We start from the raw sequence: 21,582 nt of genomic DNA, 5'->3' as shown, positions 1-21,582 counted from the left end.
CCTTATTAGGTGAGTTCAAGGAATTGAACAATATCCTGCGGACATACTCAACCCAACAGCAGGCCCCATCCAGTAGTCAGGCAACACCACTACCAACAACATCAGCACCTGCTACTGGAATTGAGGCCCAGCAGGAGGACCCACAGGCCACCAGCACCTCTACCCCGAAAAAGAGGTTGCCCATCCAGACATCATGCAGGACATGAGGCCAAGGCCAAGACCAATCCCCCCACCAGAAGTGATCCCTTATCTGAACTGTCACCATAGTGTGCCACTGTTACACCCTGTTGGCTGTCCAAAACCAAGTACACATCATACTGGGCACATGAATACAGGACCTGTGAGACAAACAGCTGTACCACCCACTCTGATCAGCTCCCAGACCAATACCCCACTCCTCTGGACTGTGATGTCATACACTTAATAAATAAAAATTCACACAAGTCATGGTGCACGTCTCTTCATTGTAAGTAGTGTCAATCCTGTTTCCAAACAGCAAATATATACACGTCAGCACTACAGCAATGTTGAAGTGACAGATGTACTGGGACACCCCAGCAGATGTGTAAGTACATCCAAATTGTAATGAGATCCAGTGTCAACGATGGCAACAGACAATACAGTAATCAGCTTGAAGACAGAAAAGTGACCTGAAGAGGGAAAATGTTATGGAATCAGTCACAATGGTGTAAGGCATGCAAACCAAGTCATACATTCACAGCATTTGAACACATACACAGGATTACTGGCACAGCAGCTATGACAACACATATGTAAGGCCCTGCATAGGCACTCACATACATGTGGGACAGGAAAGATTCAACATAGGTAACATCCTCTATTGTTCACTTCCCTGTGTAGTCAGGAACAGGTACTTGCCACACAGCAGCGGACAATACAGCAAGGCATGCCTACGCAGCAGGACAAGACAGATAAGTCCCTCTAACATATCCCAAAACAGGCAGACTGAGGACCCTAAACCTTTGGTACAACTATAAGGCAGTACCACAATGGCACCAGCATTCCACACATGTACTTAGCAGCAGTGCATTTTCACTACCCCTCATGGTAAGTCACCTATCCTTCAAGGTCGGAAACCAAGATGGAAGGCTGTAATTCCCACACACACCTCGATGCATGTAAATACTGGCTACAGACTGGCTTCAGCAATCCGTCTTCCATGTGCAAATGACATACAATTCTCACATACCTGTAAATCACTGAAAGTAGTGACGAATCATGTCAGTCTTGTTGTCATATGCCTAATCCTTGTCTGCCGCCCCCTCAGTATCAGTCACCGGCACCAAACACTGCTCCAGCATCAATGTCCCCCTCCTCCAACAGTGGGATGTGCCTTCTGAGGACAGATTATAGAGCATGCAGCATGCAACAATGATCTTGCAGACTTTCCCTGGTTGGTACTGTAGGGCACCACCAGACACATGGAGGCAACGAAATCTAGCTTTCAGGAGACCGAAAGTCCGCTCAATCACTCGTCTAGTCTGGCCCTGTGCCTTATTGTACCTGTAAGCCCCTCCTGTAGTTGGATGTCTCACAGGTGTCAGGAGCCACGCCAGGTTGGGGTATCCAGAGTGACCTGTGTGGAAAAGGGAACATGACTATAGGTAACAATGGTAGGCAGATGCTGGCCGTGTTATGAGGGGTACAAACGTCTGACATGGAGAGCAGTACACATACCCATGGGAGCCAGGTCCTTTCTCCCTGTATCTGTGACATCATTGCAGGGACACTGCTGTTCCTCAGGATGTAGGAATTATGTACCGATCCTGGGAATTTTGCGTTCACATGTGTTAAGTATTCGTCTGCAAGACACACCATTTGTACATTGAGCGAATATGCATTCTTCCGGTCTTTGTAGACCTGTTTGTTGGATCTCTGAGGTACCAAGGCAATGTGAGTCCCATCAATGGCCCCAATTACATGTAGGACATTTGAAATGTTGTAGAAGGCAATTATGGACGTTGTGGGAACCTAATGTATCTGTGCACACACATGAGCAGGGCATCCAGCACATCCTGCAACACCTGACTGAACTGGGGCTGTGAAAACCCTACAGCCAGTCCCACTGTCACCTGAAAAGAGCGACTTGCCAGAAAATGCAGGACTGACAACACCTGGACTGTTGGAGGAATGGCATGGGGATTTCTCAAACCTGGCAGGAGGTGTGGCTTCAACTGGGCGACCAGTTCCCTGATGCACAAACGGCTCAGTCGATAGATCAGATGATGTAGCGCTCTTCGATGGTATCAAGATATACAAGTGGACAGTAAACTGGTGAATTCCTCATCACTCCACTCCTAACCAGACGATGGCACATGATCCCTGTGGCAATGGACGTATACAAGACATGCACACGTACACCTTCCATGTGTTCCACTATACTGATCATATATGCTGACAACTATAATGGCAAGTGTGGTGATATCACCAGACACCCACTACATGTCATTATGCACAATGTGTGACCTAATGTATCTATTTGTGACGACATGCAGGTAATTACGCAGTGTGAACCCAGGATAGTCATGTTACAGACTAATATGGCATCCGCCTGTCCTGCCAGCATTGGACATCTGGAAGTGACCTTGTTCCGCTGTTGGAAGTCGTCATGGCGGAAGGTGGTTTGAACCACTGTGCAACTCCTCATTGGTTAAAACTGACGTCTATTGGAGACTGGGACCAATGACGATGACCGCCGGTGGTGACGGTCATGACCGCTGCAGTCGTAATCGCAATTTTGTACGGGCCAGCTCACTTGACTCCTGACATTCGGGCAAGACAGACCTCCACTTGTGTGATACTGTGTCCTGTATCTTGGAGCAACGATGGCACACACTGCAGGGGATAGGGCTCCAGCCTTCACTACGGAGGAACTTGAGAAACTGGTGGAAGGGGTCCTACCCCTGTATAGCAGTTGTACGGTGCTCCAGGGCAACAGGTCAGTACAAAGTCCTTTGTCCCACATGTCAGGTGGTGTTTGACGATGTATGTGTGTGCACATTGACATGTCATGACTGATCAGGTGTTTAGCATGCACATGATATGTGTGGGATATTGGCAGTGTGCATGGTCCGTGTTTGTTGTGTGTCGCCAAAGGTTACTGCTGTATTGGTATTATTTACATCATGACCCCCATTTTCGGAATGTTTCCTAAGCAGGCCAGTGCCCACCAGAAAAAAGGGTTACGGAGAGCCATAGCCAAGGAAGTGCGGACCCTTTGGGTCCAAAGCCGGCGGAGCACCCACTGCAGGAAGCGGTGAGAGGACCTGAGGCACTGGGCCCCGGAAGACAGCAGAGGCCTGGGGATGGGTGCCCGTCAGACCCTGGCCCCCCCTAATGGCCCAAATACTGGCAATGGCCTACACAGAGTTGGATGGGCGCTTGAAGGCAGCACAGCAGCCATAAGGGGGTGTTTAACTGTCAGGGGACAACTGCATGGTTGTGAACTGTGACCTTCACTGGATTTGGAATTTACGTGGTCAGATATAATTTAGGGAATGTACAGTCCTGGTTGTCACACCCATCATGTAGGAGTGTCTCACGTTAGCTATGTTGAGCCATGCAGGAAAATAAGTGGTGGTACTGCGACACACGTTCAACCGTACGTATGGGTCGCTCAAGTATGCTATCACGTCACTGGCTGCATCTTCCATCTATGCGTGTACTGTAGTAGTACAAGGAGGTCATATTGGCACTGTATATGGGTAATGATAGGCATATAACGTGAACACTGCAATTGCTTCACTTGCTAAATCAATGGACCTCTGTACCACATGTAGTCCACACATTCCTCTCAGTTAGTTAGTGTTCTCAGTCCCTCTGTGCTCAGATTTGTATCATCCTGTAATGAATGACAGGTGGCTGGGCATGTTCCTGGACTGGATTGTTGGATAAGTCATTTAAGCAGTTGATAGGCATGTAGTGGTCTTCATTCAGGTGTTTAGGCTGCAGGGTTGAGGTGAGTTTGGGTATCGCTTGCATGACTCAATTGTAAATGACTGCTAAATGGTCTCTGGTTTCCCTGGCAGGGGCTGTTATCTGTATTGTTTGTATGTGACGTGGATGTGTGGATTATCATCATTCCCTCCCTTTCTGTTTCTCATACCCTACTTTTCTCTCTCCACCTGTGTCTATCTGTGCATTAGCATAATCTGGCGAGGGAGGAAGGGCACCGGCGAGTGGGGATACAGCAGCCTACATGACCCAGAAGGCTGACACCAGTGAAGCCAAGGGGACCAGTGGGACAGAGGGCGAGGGGAACACCACAGGGGAGACTGGAGCTACCAACACATCTGATACAGATTCCTCCTCTGATGGCGGCTCCCTGGTGGTGGCCGACCCATCTGGAACCAACCCTGCACCATCCTTGTCCGCCACCCCCCTTACCAGCACCACCCTCCCTGTAGCACCCCACCCAGTTGCCCGCACCCGCTCACCCAGGAGGGTGGGCGTCTCCTTCGCCGAAAGCACCTCTGCCCCTGCCTCGTCAGCCCTGCTGCCCTCAATGAGGAGGCTACTAACCTCCGGAGGCCCATCTCTGTGGGGCAGACAACCATTGTGAATACAATCCAGGAACTGGTGTCCCAGATGCAGCAGTCCAATGCGTTCCTGGAAGGCATTCACAGTGCCTTGTCTGGCCAACAGAGATCGTTTCAGGCTCTGGTCTCCACGTTGACAGCAGAAGGTGTCCCTTCATCTTCCGTTCCCCCCTCCAGCTACCTGTTCCCAATCCACAACCCCTCTCCCTACACCCATCCGAAGCACACCTACAGACTAGCACTACAACAGACAAGGTACGCAAAGACAGTCATAGGCATCACAAACGTTCACACAGGCATGCGCACACACCACACATCTGCAGACACAACAGACACTTCCCCTACCACCTCCTCCCTTACAGTCACATCTCCACTCACATCTGCCAGCACTGCAGCATCACACACTGGTCCTGCTATCATTCCTGTCATACCCTCAAACACCACAACCGCAGACTCAGAGACACACACCCCAACCACCCCATCTGCACTCTCCACGACTAGTCTCTGCCACCTGCAGCACATCCACCTCACTTGCACACACCATTGCAACATTCACTCACACATCTCCCATTCCCTCTCCCTGCATCTCTGTCCCCCTCCTCCCAATGAATGCACACGCACTCACTCAACACTGAGCCACCACACATGCACACTTTGCACATACTAGCATCCATGTACAGCACACCAACATGTCAGATGAGCACTCCCTCTACCTCCACTCCCAACCCTCAATCATGTGACCACCCCGTGTAAAGATTTTCTTGCCGCCCTTGACCTCTTCCCTACGCCTCTCCCACCCCGTGTTCCCTGTAAACACCATGTCACCCTGCCCCTCTCAGGCCCTTCCACCTCCCATTCCTCGGGTGCCCTCTCTGGTATTTCCCCCGCTCCTCCACCCCTCAAAAAATCCAGCCCTCCCAGTGCCAAAGTCCCCTCTCCCAAGCCCAAACCGAAACGTGCCCCCTTCCACATCCAAGCCTACCCTACCACCCCCACGCCTCTGAGGTGCCTGCCTGACCCACTGGAGCCCCTATAAAGTGGAGGCCTATTTGCTTTCAGGAGTCAAGTTGGGGTCATGATATGTATGGACTTAATGCGTTTCTGCATTAATGCAGATTGGACTTGCCACTTGGCAGATTTTGTACATATTTATTATAATATTTTATGGTTCCAATTACATCTGCCCACATTGCTGTGGTTGGCAAGATGAGTTGCTTGTCCCGGTTTTATTCTACTTGGTGGTGTGACATCTGTGTGCAACGGTGTGTGAGGTCTGTGTCTGGGCTGTGTCTGTGTTGTTGCATGCGCTGGGTAGATGGGTTGTGCCATGGCATGTTGTAATGGGTCTGACTGCTTGCTTGTGGGATTGTATGGGGTGTTGTGTGCATCCGTGTGTATGGTGCTGCATGTGTGGATTTCCTTGATTCTTGGTTGTATGTGTTGTGCCACCTAAGTCATTATTTGGATGTGTGTTCACTGCTATTGATTGTGTGTCACTGCTACATACAGTTCATGGTGTGTATGTGTGGTGTCGTACAACGTGCCTGTCTATGCATGCGCTGAGGTGTTTGTGGTCTAATTGTCGTTGTGTGCTTATGGGGTGTGTTGATGTGCTGTATGTTTGGCATTCATCTGCTTGGCTTTGTGTGTATTGGGTACTTGGCATTGACGTATATTGTGTGTGCCTGTGTGTGGCCTTAGCTGTCTGTGTGAGGAATGTGTGTTATGTGTGGGAGTGTACCACTGCCATTTCCTCCCCTCTGAGCTAGGCGTACTTACGGTTATCGTCTTCGTCGTTGTCAGTGGCCTTGAAGGTATATGGTGAGATACAACACTAGGAAGACTAGCAGCTTGTTTGCCATGGCGGCCGCGGACACGTCTCTGTGCCTGGAAGTGGGTGTCTTCTTCTGTACTTTCTGTTTCCACCAGGTTTTTCGTAGCGGCCAGTCCGCCCCGGATATCCTGGCAGCATGGTGATTCGGAATATGTGGGTGGGAAATTGGCTTCTGCCTGCATGAAGTTGGCTCCCACCGCCGGGTGCTGCTCGTCTGCAGTGGTGGTGGTGCTGGTGGTGAGTTGTCTGTGTTGCGTTGGATTCACTGCCTTACTCGTTGTATGGGGGTCTGCACCGCCACCCTGGCGGCGGTCATAACACTGCCGCCAAAGTGGCGGTAAGGTTACCAAAAACTCGGAATGACCACCTGAGTCTGCAGGGCACCATGGATTTAGCAGTGTATGTATCTTTTTTAATTTATTCAAGCATATTGTCCACTTGTGGTCTGAAGAGATGCACACCATCAAATGGAACATGAAGAGGTCTTGATGACCCCAGGCTTGAAGCTAGAAAACCTAATTATTCATAGAAGCAGCGAATAATGTAAGTCTATACTTCCCTGCAACATCTAGGGCATATTGCACATTGACATTGGAGACAATATTCCCCTCTGCTACCAGTTCTTGACACTGTTTGCAATATAACTCTGGCTGATGTTTCACCAACTGCTCTTCCTATTCCCTGTGGGATCTGCCATAATGAGAGAGCAGTCTGACAGGCTTTACATTTTCTAATGTGTGGCTACCCCCAACATCCACTTATGTGTTGCATCTATCTTTTTTTGCTAGCCATGTCCCGAGGAGGAGCGTACCCACTTGCTCTTTTTCTTGCTGTGTGTAAAACCAAAGAATCTAGTGGGACAAGTCCTCTAATGTACACAGGGTCACTGGTGCAGACATATATGTTTTTCATCCTTAGAGGTGACAGCACATTCCTTTAGTGGGTCTTTAAAATTGTCAGCTTTACATTTAGTCCTGCTTTTAAGCATTAGTAAGCACTGAACAGTCCTCTCAGTTTTTGACAGTGTCTAAGCTAGAAAGATATCCTTTCGTATACCTATGCCACACTTTACCTTCTGATGGAGGCCAATCTCCGGATAATGGTACAAAACACTGTAGTATAAATTAAAGGAGACGCTTTTACAGGGTAGGGCTCTAAATCAGTGATGTCCTAATATTTCAAATGCTCTCAAGGGTTTTTCTCAGGTGGGAGGAGCCTTTAAATATGGGTCTTGTGTGTCATGAGAATATCCCTCATCTGAGTTTCTACGGAATGAGTGAACATTCCGCTGACAGTACTGGGAGTTTGTGATATGTGCAGTCATGGGGAAAGAGATTAGGAAATTGTAGTGGAGGTCTGGTGCCCTTGTATGGAAACTGACATTGCTGTAATTCCTCTGAGATCTGCTCCTCAAAAGTCAGTTTTCTCTCGGTCCTGGTGCGGGCTGGAGTATGTGAGGGCGTCCTTGCAGGTGTGACAGAACAGGAATCTTTCCCATGGAAGTGTGTTTTTATATTTTACATTGCCTGACATCAACCACCTTTGGGTTGGTCGCTCAACCATGAGGGTTGCTCAGATCTGAGCCATGTGTTAAGATCTTTTTAGTAGCAAGATTGCTTTCTGAGTCAGATTCAGAGCTGATTTAGGCCCTGGTGGTGGCTTGCCAGAGACTCAGGACTGAGCCAGTGTTGACTGATGCAAAGGCTTAATGCGCTTCGCCACAGGCCCTTCAGGAGCAGAGGGCACTCTTGGATTGAGTTGTCTTGGAGTCAGGAGCCAAACACCAAACACTTTAGTGGCTAGTCTTGGTGGTCGATGGCCTTGGTCTTTACCTTGAGCCCTTAAACTGGCTGCAGGGTTACAAACTCTTCCTCATAGTCGGAACCCTCCAATGTTGAAACTTCAAGGCCATGTACCTTGTGGGCTGGTGAAATGATGGATCGCCCTTCTTGATCCAAAGAGGCTCCCCTTAATATCCTCAGGGTTGATGACAGCTGATATGTTGTTGGAGTCTCAACACTGCATGCTGTAATGAGGCCCGTGGCACTCTAGGTTCCAGCTTGGTGTCTTTTTATTTTTAAATGCCCTGTAACCAGCGCAAGTCAACCCTTCATGCTCTAAGGCCAGCCAGAGCTTAGTGTCCCCTGGTGATCCAATCACAGGTATTTGGTATTACATCTTGGGCAACACTGAAACAACGTTTTCGCCATACCATCCTTGCCCACCAGTTTTTGTCAATATGACAGAATCTTGGCAAGGTGGTACTCCAGTGTGGTTCACAACTAAAAAGACGGAGTCCTCAACATTGAAGTAGAAGATTCTTTTAACCACAGATCAGAATTCCTGATGACGGTATTCAAAAGGAACAGAGAACTCATTGATGTCAAGAGCTCAAGCTGAAACATCGGAACCAGACGGTGGAAAAAGAACAACTTGAGGTAGAGTCTTTGTTCTGGTGCTTTGTCAGCTAAATGATAAGTCACAGCATATCACAAGTTCAAAGTCTTCTTTGAAGAAAAATACATGCAGTTGTCTGCACCCAATTCTAAACGGCAGGAGTGTGCACAGTATACGTATGTACAGAAATACCTGCTACAAACATGATTTTCTTTTGCCCAAGCATAACAACCACATAAGATCAGTAGTTGGCATTGCCATTTAAGAGATAGCACCTATTTTATATTGTCATTAACAGTACTGCACCACCATAGGTCATCCAAAAACTGCACCTCACACCTTTCAAATCAGAGGTAAAAATTTATATTCCCATGAATGACGCTGTCAAAATTAATCTATACGACTTTTTAAAGTTTCACCAGAAGTTTGATCTGACTAAGGTCATGGAGGGGAAACACTGCCTGGAAGGCTGAGGTGGTTCATAGAAGGGTAATGCCATTGAAGTCAATGCAAGTGAACAACTGCTGGGAGGGCAATGGAGTCTTAGAAGAGGAGAAGGGCACTTACTTGTGGAACTAGTTCTGCATCATAGGAATCTTTATTTGTCATAAACTTCAGAACAATTCCCTGACGTGTGCATAGACCGCAGAGCAATTTCCAATGATATACTGTCCATTGAACTGTCACACCATGTAAGTGTTTACCTATCATTATAATGAGCGGCAGCTTGTAATAGCCTATCTCAGACTAAAAGTTTAGCTTGAAATTAATTGATGAACTCCTAATAAACTGCTTCAAGCCTGTACTGCGTTATCTGATGTACAAGAAAGGGGTGAACGTTTGTCATTTTGTTGTAAAAAAATAACTTAATAAAATGTACTCTATTTTTTTTAATTGGTTTGGGAGTTTTCTTGAGTAGTGTTTTCACTTTATTGCTGTTTGTGTGCTGTATAAATATTTTAAACATTGATTGTTTTTGTGCCAATGCCGATGTGGAGCCACGTTACGCCACTCAACGGTGGGCAGGGGTACTCATAAAAAGAAATTCTGATCCAATCTGGGGAATATTATAAGGTAAGGAGTTTGCAGCTAGAAGTCTTTATCAGATGAAGATTACAACCTACTCACTCTCCAAGAGAAGTGATGGCAACTAGGATATACAATGCAATCTAGCCTTCTGTAATGGTTTGAAAGGGGATCCTAAAATCTTTGACAGAAAACAACTCTCATGGTGGAAAAGTAGGTCTAATTGGGGGAACACTTTCTTCAATCCTTCTAAAAAATCTTTTATTAATAACTTTTGATTTGGAGTTTTTCCAACAGGCTGCAACAGTGGCAGATAAACTTTTATTGATGTGAACTCAAGCTTTGCTTGGAATAAATGAAAGTAAAATAACATCCTCTTGCTAGGTGATTGCATTATGCCAGTTATCCGGACACCATGTGCAAAATCGTTTCTATTTCATGAAAATCATAATAAGCATAATTTTGTGGAGTAACACATTTCTTGCTTCACGATCTTCATATTGGCCAGTGGAAGATTCAAATTACCATAATGTCTGATCTCTGGAGCTATGCTGTTAAATTTAATGGAGTTAAAAGCGGATGTTGAATGGGGGGGCAGAAGAGGGGCCGAAGGGGACACAAAACAAAATCACAACACAAATACAAAAAAGCCCAAAAAACGTACCTGCCGCCCGCTGCATCGCTGCTTTTCTGACTTCAATCACTGCAGGCTCCCAGACTTCCCTGCGGCCAATCCTAAAGCTGATCGCATGCTGTTGGCAGCATGATAGTAGCATTACGCTTGGCCTGTGAACCCCAGACCTTCACTCCCAGACAGACTGGGAGCCTGTGCGGATTGGAGACAGTGCACTCCACTTGCCCCGTGCCTGTCATCCCCCATGACCCTGCCCCCTTGAAAAATAAAACCATAATAAACATAGTTTATTATGATTTTATTTTTAAAGTTTTGCAACTGCTGCTGGCAGGGGGGCCGTGCCACTGTTCCTGTGTAGCTCCATGGGCATCTGGGTACCATGACTGACTCAGCCAGTCGGGCACTCATAATATAATATTCACTGAATTTCTCTGTAGTTTCAGCATTACTGAAGGGATGAGTGTGATGAGCCAGAAGGTGTACAGAAATGGCGTTGACCAATTGATTAAAAGGGCATTTCATAGAGACCTAGGTTGTGGTAGCCTGGATAGAAACTCTCTACATATTTTTTTTTTTGCCATTGCACAGAAGTCCACAGATGTTGTGCCATTCTCTCTTTAGTTGTTGTTTAAGACTTCAGAGTCCAAGGTTCACATGTGAGACTCTGTAATAGCGACGGAGTAAATCTGCTTGCTGACTCATTGCCCCTTGAGTGTACACATCTGTTAGTGTAAGTTCTGTGGCAAGTACCCAGTGCCAGACTTTCTGTGCTTCCAAGGAAAGCGGACTCGACCTGGTGCTCCATGGTCAGTCAGGTAGTGCATGGTGGTGGTATTCTCTGTTTGAATCTGCATGGTTGATATCTTTTTCTTCAACGTCAGTAAAGCCTTGAGGGGCCGGTGAACTTTTCTCAGTTCCAGATAATTTATGAGGTACAATACTTCCTTGACTTGCCAGTGTCCCTGGTACCATCAACTGAGGTAAATGGGCTCCTTATCCTGACACAGAAGCATCCGTGACTTGCGACAATAGCTCCTTCTGAGCATATTTTGCATCTCACTTTGCCATGCTACAGATTGTCTTGCTGTAGAGGTTAAGGTCAGTTTGTCTGTCCTATTGTTCCTCTTCTAACACCATTGGTCTTTTTGGCATTACTGCAGGGGTCTCACATACACCCTTGCCCCAAGGACAATATACATGGCATGGGGTACTAAAGGAAGGCCCCTGAGGACTGCAGCACGAATCGTGCCACCCCCAGGGACCGCCTCAGCAAGTGCACACAGTGCTGCTTTCACAGGCTTAGAGTCTTGCTGCACATCTAAAATAAAAACATGACATGGCACACAGACTGTGTGCCATGTCCCCCTTACACTGCATGCAATACATATATATAAAAGTCACCCCTCTAGCAGGCCCTCCAGCCCTAAAGGCAGGGTGCATTATATTACATGTGAGGGCATCTCTGCATGAGCAGATATGCCCCTGTAATGTCTTTGTCGATTATCAGACATAGTAAGTGAACAGTGAAGCCATTTTAAAAACATGTGGTGGAGACTGGTCATTACGAGTTCCACAGCTACATGATGGCTTCACTGAAAATAGGGATGTTTGGTATCAAACATCTTGTATTAATAAACCCTCACTGAATCTAGTGATGGATTTATTAATACATGCACTTAGAGGTACCCCCTGAAAACCTGCCAACTCAAAGGGTGGGCAATGACTGGTCAAAACCAGTACAGCCACCTTAGACAGCATTCTGGCACCATGAGGTGAGAGCCAATGCTCTTGAGGGCTCAGAACAAAAGTCTGCTCTGGGCAGAGGTGTGACCTCCTCTCCCAGGCAGGATGGGCATTTCCAAGGCAGGAAGCTTCAAAGGCCTTGCTGCCTTTTACATGCGACCCAGGACTCTCCAAATGGTGGAGGAGGTCGACTCCCAGTTCATGACCTTACTTTTGGTGGCAGGACTGGCAGGATCATTAAGTAAATTAGGAGGTGTGCCCACTTTAGTCCTAGGGTGGAAAAGCTGAAGTGGACATTACTTTTTAAATTCCTCCATCTTGCATGGAAGGATTTAAGCCAATAGGGTTAAGGCTATACCACTTCCTAAAGGAAGTGACATAGGAAGGGTATAGTAACCCTAAAGATGAGTAGCCCATTGGCTACCACCTGGCATTCCCTGTAACTTCCCTAAAGTTAGTATTTGGGTGCACAGTTGAACCCTAGAATAAGATTTCTGTCAACCTAAGTAGAGCCAGACAACTCAGAAGTCGCCCAGCGAGCAGGACTGAAGACACCAACTGACTTGGCACTAGCTTCCAGCCTTTCTGCAGCCTTCTAAGAAACCTGCACCCAGAGGACGACTGCCCTGCAGCCCAGCGACCTCAAAAGCCTTGGGAGGACTGCCTGCCTTCCATAAAGACCAAGAATGCCTGTGGACAGCGGAACTATGAAGAAGAAACCATCTCTAAAGAAAAATAATTCCGTCTCAGGAACCGCAAAACCCGATATCAGAAGTGACCACTGCACCCGACGCCAGGCCCGAGTCCAAGTGGCCCACCAGTCCAGTGAAGGTTCCCCAGTGTTTCTGGCCAACAGTCTACTGTGGGTTGCACCCTGCAGGATTCTACAGCAACACCTGCAGCCTAAATCCAAGGACTCCCCCGACCTGTCTAGTAAGCTGTTTGACGCCAAAAGACACCCCTGGGCCATGAAGAGCTGGACCATTGTTGTCCCTACGACCCCTGGTTGGCATCTCAACTTACCTGGGAAGCTGTGTGTTGACGTCTCCTGGAGTCCTGGCCAGAGCCTGCAGCCTGTTTCTGAAAGTGATCTCCTCCATTGGATAACAGAGGGCACCCAATGTTGTGTTGGCACTCTGCACCCAGCCGCCCCTGTGCCATTGAGGGTGTAAGTTTGGTGTTACCTTGTGGGCCCCCCTTGAACTTACCTCAACTCCAGGAGATCAACCCATTGCTCTGCTTTTCTCACCTGTAAGCAGCGCTTCAGCAGATACCCCATATCTCCATTGGATAGCACTGGGCGCCTGACACTGTGTTGGCACTCTGTACTCGGCTGCCCCTGTGCTGCTGAGGGTGTAAGTTTTGTGCTGCTTTGTGGGGCCCCCAGTGCTCGCTTCAATCACCGGAGACGAACCTCTGACACTGCTTGTACTTACTTGGGAGCAGCATGTGTACATCTACCCAGTCTCTATTGATCACCATTGGGCACGACTCCAACTTTGGCCTATGTACCCAGCCGCCCCCTTGCTGCTGTGGGTGCACTCTTGGTACCAACCTGAACCTTGCCCAGGCTAGTCTAAAACCCTGAAGACTGGCACTGTAAGTTGTGTACTTACCTGTGAAACTACATCATTGTTTTCCTCCCATAGGTTAACAATGAAAACTCTAAAAATTACACTGTCGATTTTTTAAACAGTAAAGTTTTTTTAATTTAAAAACTAATTACCTTGTAACGTCGTTCTTTGGTTCGAAACATATATATAAAAGCAATTGTTATTTTTCTAAATCGGTCTCAGATTTATTCTTTGACTGTGTGTCTCATTTATTGCCTCTGTGAGTACAACAAATGCTTAACACAACTCCTTGATAAGCCTAACTGCTCACCCACACTACCATAGGTATATCATAACATACTCTGCAAGCCTTTGGGGATCTGCTAGATCATATGCGCAGTGTACTTCAATTTACTACACTATATAGAGAGCCAGTTTCTTACAGAGGTGATTTGTTTGGCAGTTGTGCTGAAGGTTCATTCCAGGAGTCCGCATTTTCCTCTGACAGATGAAACTAACTCCTCTGAAAGAAACACTCTTTTTTGCATGGAGTCTAATGTTCATCCCCCAAATAGGATAGCTTTTGAACTGGTATTAAAATAGATTTTTTATGGCTGACCTGAAGCACCAGGCTGTGCAAAAGTTCCATAGTGGTTGCAAAGTCTTGCTTCAGTTTTGCCTGACTGTGAGCTTTTAGCATCTAGTCATCTAGGAAAGGATAGATGAAAACTCAGTTTTTTTCCCAAGCTGCTACTACTGTCATACATGTTGAGAGCATGCAAGGAGCAAACTTGAGACCAAAGGTCAGAACTGTGAATTTACATCAACTGTTCCCTATAACTAATCTGAGCAATTTTCTGTGTTGCTTTGCAACTGTGATGTCAAGATAATCATGCAAACATATTGCATACATTCATTCCTTGTATCACAAATGTTGTGGATAGATCTGATGTAGGGCGATAATCCGAAATTATTCTTGATAAACTTCTTTTTAAACTGTACATATAATTTCAATCTGTATTCCTCTCCTGTGAATTTTTTCTGAAGTAGAAAATACCTGGCTTTCCTGATGCGACAGAACTGGCTTAATGGCAAGTTTACTTAATAGTATCAATGTTTCTTTCAAGAGGAATTGGAGGTGGGATGGCCTTGAAAACAAGAAAATATTCATGACATACAGTATTTAGTACTTATTTGTCTCTTTTAATTGAAAGCCACTCTGCCAGAAGCAAGGATACCACTCCCCCACTGAAGTGGTAAATGGAGAAGGGGATATGAGGTAGTCACTGGCAATTACCAAAGGAATGCTTTTCTCTGGAAGTGGAATGCTTTGTCAATGATGATTTCAACTTCAACCACCTTCTTTGTCATTGAGCATACTAGTGTTGTTGACATTCTAGGGGCCAGCGATGAGCCTTGCATTGGAAATAATTTAGATCAGCATTTCTTAATGTTTTGACTTCTACAAACCCCCAATGGATCACTACTGGAAGCCGGGGGGCCCACCTAAGCAATTTCTATAATTTAAACTTCAACACAATACACAAAATACAGAAAGAATTATGCATGAAACAAATACAAAAGTTATGAAATATTTTATTTAATTCACAAAACTTGAAAAAATAACATTTACATTTTTATGAGAAGGTTGGAACCTTTAAAAATGTAGTTTTATTTCTAAAAGACTGAACAATATTCTAGACACTATTATATCACTTTGACTTTTTATCTCCTAATGTGTATTATTTTTATAGGCGCATACCAGTGCACCAGTTGTGGATCCCAATCATCCATACTATATTTTGTTTGCTGTAATTGCGCTCTTCCCATTAATCAAGATAGAGGCCAACTTAATTTTTAACACCTAAAGAAATAAGCCAAGGTAATGCTCATTTACCTGGTGTTTACAAATTTTTCAATTTTGTTTTTTTATGTACATATCTTTTATTCATCTGCTAGTGTTATTTAATTTTTAAACAGCTGCGGACCCCCTAAGCATTGTGGATCCTCACGGGGTCAACAAGCCACAGGTTAAGAACTATTGTCGCTGATTTTTAGCCTTTAACTGCCATATGAAGAAAACTTTTCCATTCTTCAAGGCCTACTGCCTTCAGAGTTTCCACATCATTCTTTAGCATCTCTTCCTCCAACTGTTGTTCGAACAAGGTAGATTGTGAAAACAGAAGGTTTGTTATTTTTCAGCTGCCCCTCCAGCTGTTGGATTGTAAGACAGAGCAAGAAGTATCTGCGTATAGATAACCCATGGCAGTGTCTCAACTGCCAATTTCACCAAATCAGCTGTTGCACTTATGATCTGCTTAAGGACTAGCTAAATTTCAAGCAGCATTTCTCTGAAATCTGGATGTGAATGTTTCAGAAGATCATCGATAAAACTTTGAATGCCCTCACAAGTTTCTCACTGATAAATTCCAAGATGAGTGTCTACGCTGGCATTTTTTTAATTGTTTTTTTTTATAGGAGTAGCTGCCGTACCACATACCTTCCTGCCAGAAGCATTCAGTTGTTTACTTTTCTGCTGTTGCAAAACAGTAGTTTCTGGAACTGAGCTAATGTTTCATCTCAATGAAATCAATATAAATGAATCACACTTGTTTAAGCTTTTGGAAATTCTGAAACCTTGTGTGGTGCCTTGTGTTTTTTTTTTTTTTAGAAATGCCGTTTTTATAGTGGCTAAGGTAAGAGACTTTTCCTCTGTGATGTTAGGTGGGCTAGGTACTAAAGGCATGACATGTTTTAGAGCTGTTCTTGGCTGTAAAGTTTCTAGGATGACTGAAACCGTGGTAACGGAGCCTCCAGAAGGATGTTCAATTTTTCAGCTCTCAGGCCAGAACCTTGTGAAAGGCTGTAACACCTTAGATATGAGAGTCACAAGACATAGATGAGATGAGAGTGTGTCATCTATCTGAAATAGGGGACTTCGATATGGAAGAAGACCTGTGGTTTTTTTCCTCCTCTTTGGAATGTGATGGGAAGATGCTGGAGCTATGTGAACAGACATAGGAGGTGGTCTCCTTTTCCAACACTGATTTTGGCCTCTATGCCATGCTGGGACTCGAAAGCTCTAAAGGAACCTGAACTGGGCCCTCACATAGGGTCAATGGCATTAATGATCTGAAAGGTAGTGGATGTAGATCTAGTGTAGCAGGATGACTCAAGCTTGAGGAGACTTAAGAAAGCAAACTCTTTTTTTGAGCCGGAGTTGGTGAAGTGATAGCTTCATGTCAGGAGATACGCATGTTGATATGTTTGCAGAGAATGGAGTAACGATGTTGAGGGAATAAACACAAGACAGCAGTGAAGTAGCTGTCACAGGTTTCAATTTCATAAGCGATGGTTCCAGTCTTATTATTTTCAATGTCAATGGTGATGAGGAATTTGATGTAGTCCTATGAAGTTTCCTTTTTGGTGATGAGAGGTGTGACGATGATCAGTGTTCAGTATTCAACGTCAATGGTGAGAGACCTACCAACATTGAAAGTGAAAGTGACTTAGACATCGATAACAGCAGCAGTTTTGTCAACGTTGATCGGTGGATTGTCATTGACATCAGACTGCAGATGTTTCAAGTGTTTGCCATGCTCTCTAGGATGTCGGTGAAAGGAAGATGATGAACCAGCTTATGAGTGAGTATAGATCAGGCCAGTGCTCTAGATTTTGCTGGTGTTATCTTAGACGCCAAAATTGAACAATGTTGATAAAGATGTTGTTGGTATCTTTTTTTTACTGCAGACCTCCTTTCTTCCCCGTAGGAGTACCTTTCAGGAGTAGGCTGTCATTCACAGTAGGAATGAAACGATGACTTGTCTAGCATTATCTTACTTTCTTTTTCTATTCTCATGTCCTGCATCATTCCTCTGGGCCTTATGCCCTCTCATTCAGTTAAAATCCTTTTGATCTTTTTTTTTTGGGACTAAATGTGAGACAGGTAAACATGATAAACAGATGTAATGGGAGTCAAAACACCAACAGTCTTCTTCTTCTTCCCAAAAGAGGAGAGGGACTGTTCTAAAAAAGAGAAGGCATTTCTGAGGAGAACTCTGAGATTCTACTCACATGATCGAGAATGAAGAGCTGACTCAGTGAACCAACTGCCAGTTGAGTGCATTATGGGTAAAGGAAGCTTCTTCAGTCTTTTTCACTTTTGTTCTCACCTTTCAATGTAAGCCTGTCAGGATGCATTATTCTATACATTTTCATATACTTTCAACCTTTTTTTAAACATCATACGCTGTGATGCAGGCTTGAAACGCCTCATTAGGAGTACTTAAGTTTATTTTAAGAAAAACATTTACCCTCAGGTATTACAGAGTCCTTCTTATCATTGAAACAGATAGACTCTGATACCCTTGTGAAATTTCAATGCACAATACATCTCGGGTGTCTATGCAAACAGCAGGGAATTATTCTAAAGTTTATGACTGTGAGTGAAGATCCCACCATGCATCAGTGGCTTTACTAAAGTCAGGGGAGGTGAAACAGTGCAAGGCAATGAGACAGCTTGACAGTGCTGGAATTAGCTGAGGTGAACCACTGTTGGGAGCTTGATGCTGCAATATGATATTATTAAAGTCAATGGAGGTGAACCACTGCTGGAATGATTAAGCAGGCCTGTTAGGGCCTGCAACCATTAAAGTCAAGGCTAGTCAACCACTGTTAAAAGAGTAATATCTTTGAAGTCAGTTGCAGTGAACTATAAGAAAAGATAGATTTTTGAGAAGATGATGCTATGGAAGCCCATGTAGATGAACCAGGGATGGGGTGGAAGAGCAGTTTGAAATAATTTAAGTCAACTGAAGTGAACCATTGTTGGGAGCATGATCCCACAGTCTAGTGTCACTGAGGTAAATGGAGGTGAACCGCTGGTGAGAGGGTGAAGTGGACATTTAATTCAATTGAGATTCTAGAAATGACCCATTACGAAGTTAACAGGTTGAGGGGCAATGCCACGACAACAAGTGATGGACGGAATGCTGAACATTGTCAAACATTCACCCCCAGTACAGTGATCTGGGCCTAAATCCATAGTTTTTTTTGCTGCCCATGCCATTCCAGTTTGGACCCAGCCATATGCAAATCAGTCTTGACCCTGTTACCCATGGGAACAGTCCAGCCCGAACTGCTAGGCCAGGTCTTCCCTGGACTGGAAACAAGCATCCTGGGACCAGTTTCGGGGTTTCACCCCTCATCAGCCAGGCTAGCTTGAATCCAGTGGCATGGGAAGCACGGGACCCACGTCTGGGCATACCCTTTCCACTTAGGGCGAAAAATGCAAAAACAACAAGTGATGGACGGAATGCTGAACATTGTCAAACATTCACCCCCAGTTCAGTGATCTGGGCCTAAATCCAACGTTTTTTTTGCTGCCCATGCCATTCCATTTTGGACCCAGCCATATGCAAATCAGTCTTGACCCTGTTCCCCATGGGAACAGTCCAGCCCGAACTGCAATGCCACACAAGTCAACAAGAGTGAAGCTCTTGTGACAGGGAGATGTTAAAGAGGTTAGTGGCGTGACTGGGAGGGTGATGCTTCACTCCACTGAAAATTCTGGGTCTGGTGTTTTCCGGGCCCATATTTTTGGGTCTAGAGTTTGTGGACCCAGTTATTCTGGCCCGGGAGACACTGGAAAAGTTACAGTGGCCAAGAGCAATATGCCCCTAGGAGATACAACTCCCAGCCTCTTGTAATGATTTCCTAAGTAGCATATGAAATAGCACAGTTACATAGTCCATGATGCTGACTTTCTCAGTAAGTGTACAGAAGAAGACAACAAAATGCACAGTCTAAGCCAATGGGTCTTGATCATGACACTGGTACTCAAAACTATTAGCATTGCCTTTGCTTTGATTTACCCTGGATCCCAATCTGACCTGTGCATTGGTAAGCATGGCAACCATCTTTAAACACGTTTTTGTTACAAATAAAAAGCACAGCAAGATGGCTACTCTGTGCATGTAGCTATATAGGGAACCATACTGCAATTCCTTTCCTTTGGCACCAAGAAAAATCATTACAAGATTGATACCTTGCATGTGTGTAAGTAAGGTGGCCACCTTGAAATGGGTTTTTATATTGTATTAAGAAAAAAAAACATTTCAAGATGACTTTAATGGCTCTGCATGTATGTAGGGAGGCTATCTTGGAAAGATTTTTCCTAAAACAAATTAGTCATACTAAGATGGCTGCTGTGCATGGACACAAATGACTGGCAACCATATTGGAACTGTTTTTCTTTAGTTTTAAGAAATGTAATGTCAAATTGTCAACTGCAAATGGTTTTCCCATTTGATAGCCATTTGGAATAATTTTCTAAAGATATTACATTCCAAGATGTATGAACATGCACGATCAACCATCTTGGAATGGGTTTGAGCCCATTTATAGATGGCTACCCACCAATACAATGGCAAATGGCAGACATAGCCCAATGGGGCTAAAGGGGCAAATGAGCACTGTGAGGACCAATAACAGAGTGGTAAGCATGAAGGTACAGCAGAGCAAGGGAGAGAAAACAGCCCTTCTTTCACTGGAATACACGATCCTGGCATCAGCAAAGGAAGGATACAATTAATCTAAACACTCAATGTGAGAAGAAATACTCTTTACGTGGGACAAAGAAAATAACAGGGAAGAAAGCCATCAAACCATGAGCATGAAATTGTGACAGACGAGTAAGCCATCACATAATATGCAAATGGTGGACACAAAGCCCACTCTAGGGGCCCAATTTAAATGTTGTTGGTATGTATTCTCCATCACAATGGAGTATAAAGACCACTAACATGAAGATCTCCCTGTCTGATTTAAATGCAGGCACACCTTCAGTTTGACTATGACGGTGACTACTCCATCACCACCATAGCCAAACGCCTCTAACAACTTGAAGGAGTAAGAGCCGTCACAGAAATGGCTACATGTCCACCCACCCATTCAGGATGGGTGGACATACAGCCACATTTTTACTGTCCTGCAGCACAGGCAAACCCTGGCAGTGAAGGGTAGTACAAACCAAATAATGCTCCCCCTACCATGGGCGATGACTCCCATGGTGAGGGTAGTATTACTTTTTTTTTTTCCCAAAAAGAAAATCCAGTTCCAGGATTTTCTTTTTGAAAATAAAAGAAGAAAACTGTTTGGTGCAGTGCTGCAATATGCGACGGAGCCCTGCACCAAACAGTGATATGCATTGACAGGAAACATTGTGATAGCACCTCCTGCCAATGCATTATAAATAAAAGACTGCCTGCTTTTCTGTCATTTATAAATTTGACAGGCAGTCCCTCCACCATGGTTACAGAGTAATTTACTCCATCTCCATGGAGGAATGGCGGGTCATTTGTCAAAAATTAAATTAGGCCCTAAGTCAATTTAATACAATAGGTCTATTGCCAAATAGAGCTAAGGCTGTGTGTTGGCAAGACCCAAACAAGGAACCGGTAAATAAAAAATATGCCATTGCTGTTCACCTTCAGTGCATCACACTTTGAAAACTTTCTTCATTCATTTAAATTCTTTTACAGTGGACGGCTGAAAGGAATCTTCTAATGTCCAAAGATCCCTGCCTTTATAGGCAGGGCTGAACTGTCCGTTATGCCACTCTGGCATTTTTCTGGAAGGCTAGGAGAGATGCTGATGAAGCTAACTAACCCCAACCATGCCCCTGGAGCCCCATTCTAAATGTGGCTTTCTACAGCATCAAGCTGGTTTGAACAATTTGATTTTGGTTTCCAGTCCAGCCCTTTATATGGGTACCCAATAAATGAAAGAATACAATTCAAGAATTGTAACTAGCTCACAAATAACACCACCACTGCA

The 21,582-nt window shown here is 45.0% G+C and overlaps 1 protein-coding gene across 2 annotated transcripts in view; it reads right to left on the bottom strand.

Annotated features, from left to right (window-relative positions):
- Positions 1–21,582, bottom strand: part of DYNC2I1 (dynein 2 intermediate chain 1) — a 436,420-nt gene that overhangs the window by 116,228 nt on the left and 298,610 nt on the right. The gene's annotated exons all lie outside the window — the stretch shown is intronic.

The sequence above is a fragment of the Pleurodeles waltl genome, chromosome 10, assembly GCF_031143425.1.
Source record: "Pleurodeles waltl isolate 20211129_DDA chromosome 10, aPleWal1.hap1.20221129, whole genome shotgun sequence".
Classification (NCBI taxonomy): domain Eukaryota; kingdom Metazoa; phylum Chordata; class Amphibia; order Caudata; family Salamandridae; genus Pleurodeles; species Pleurodeles waltl.
The sequence above is the reverse complement of the archived record's forward strand: the minus strand, read 5'-3'. Positions and strand labels throughout refer to the sequence as shown.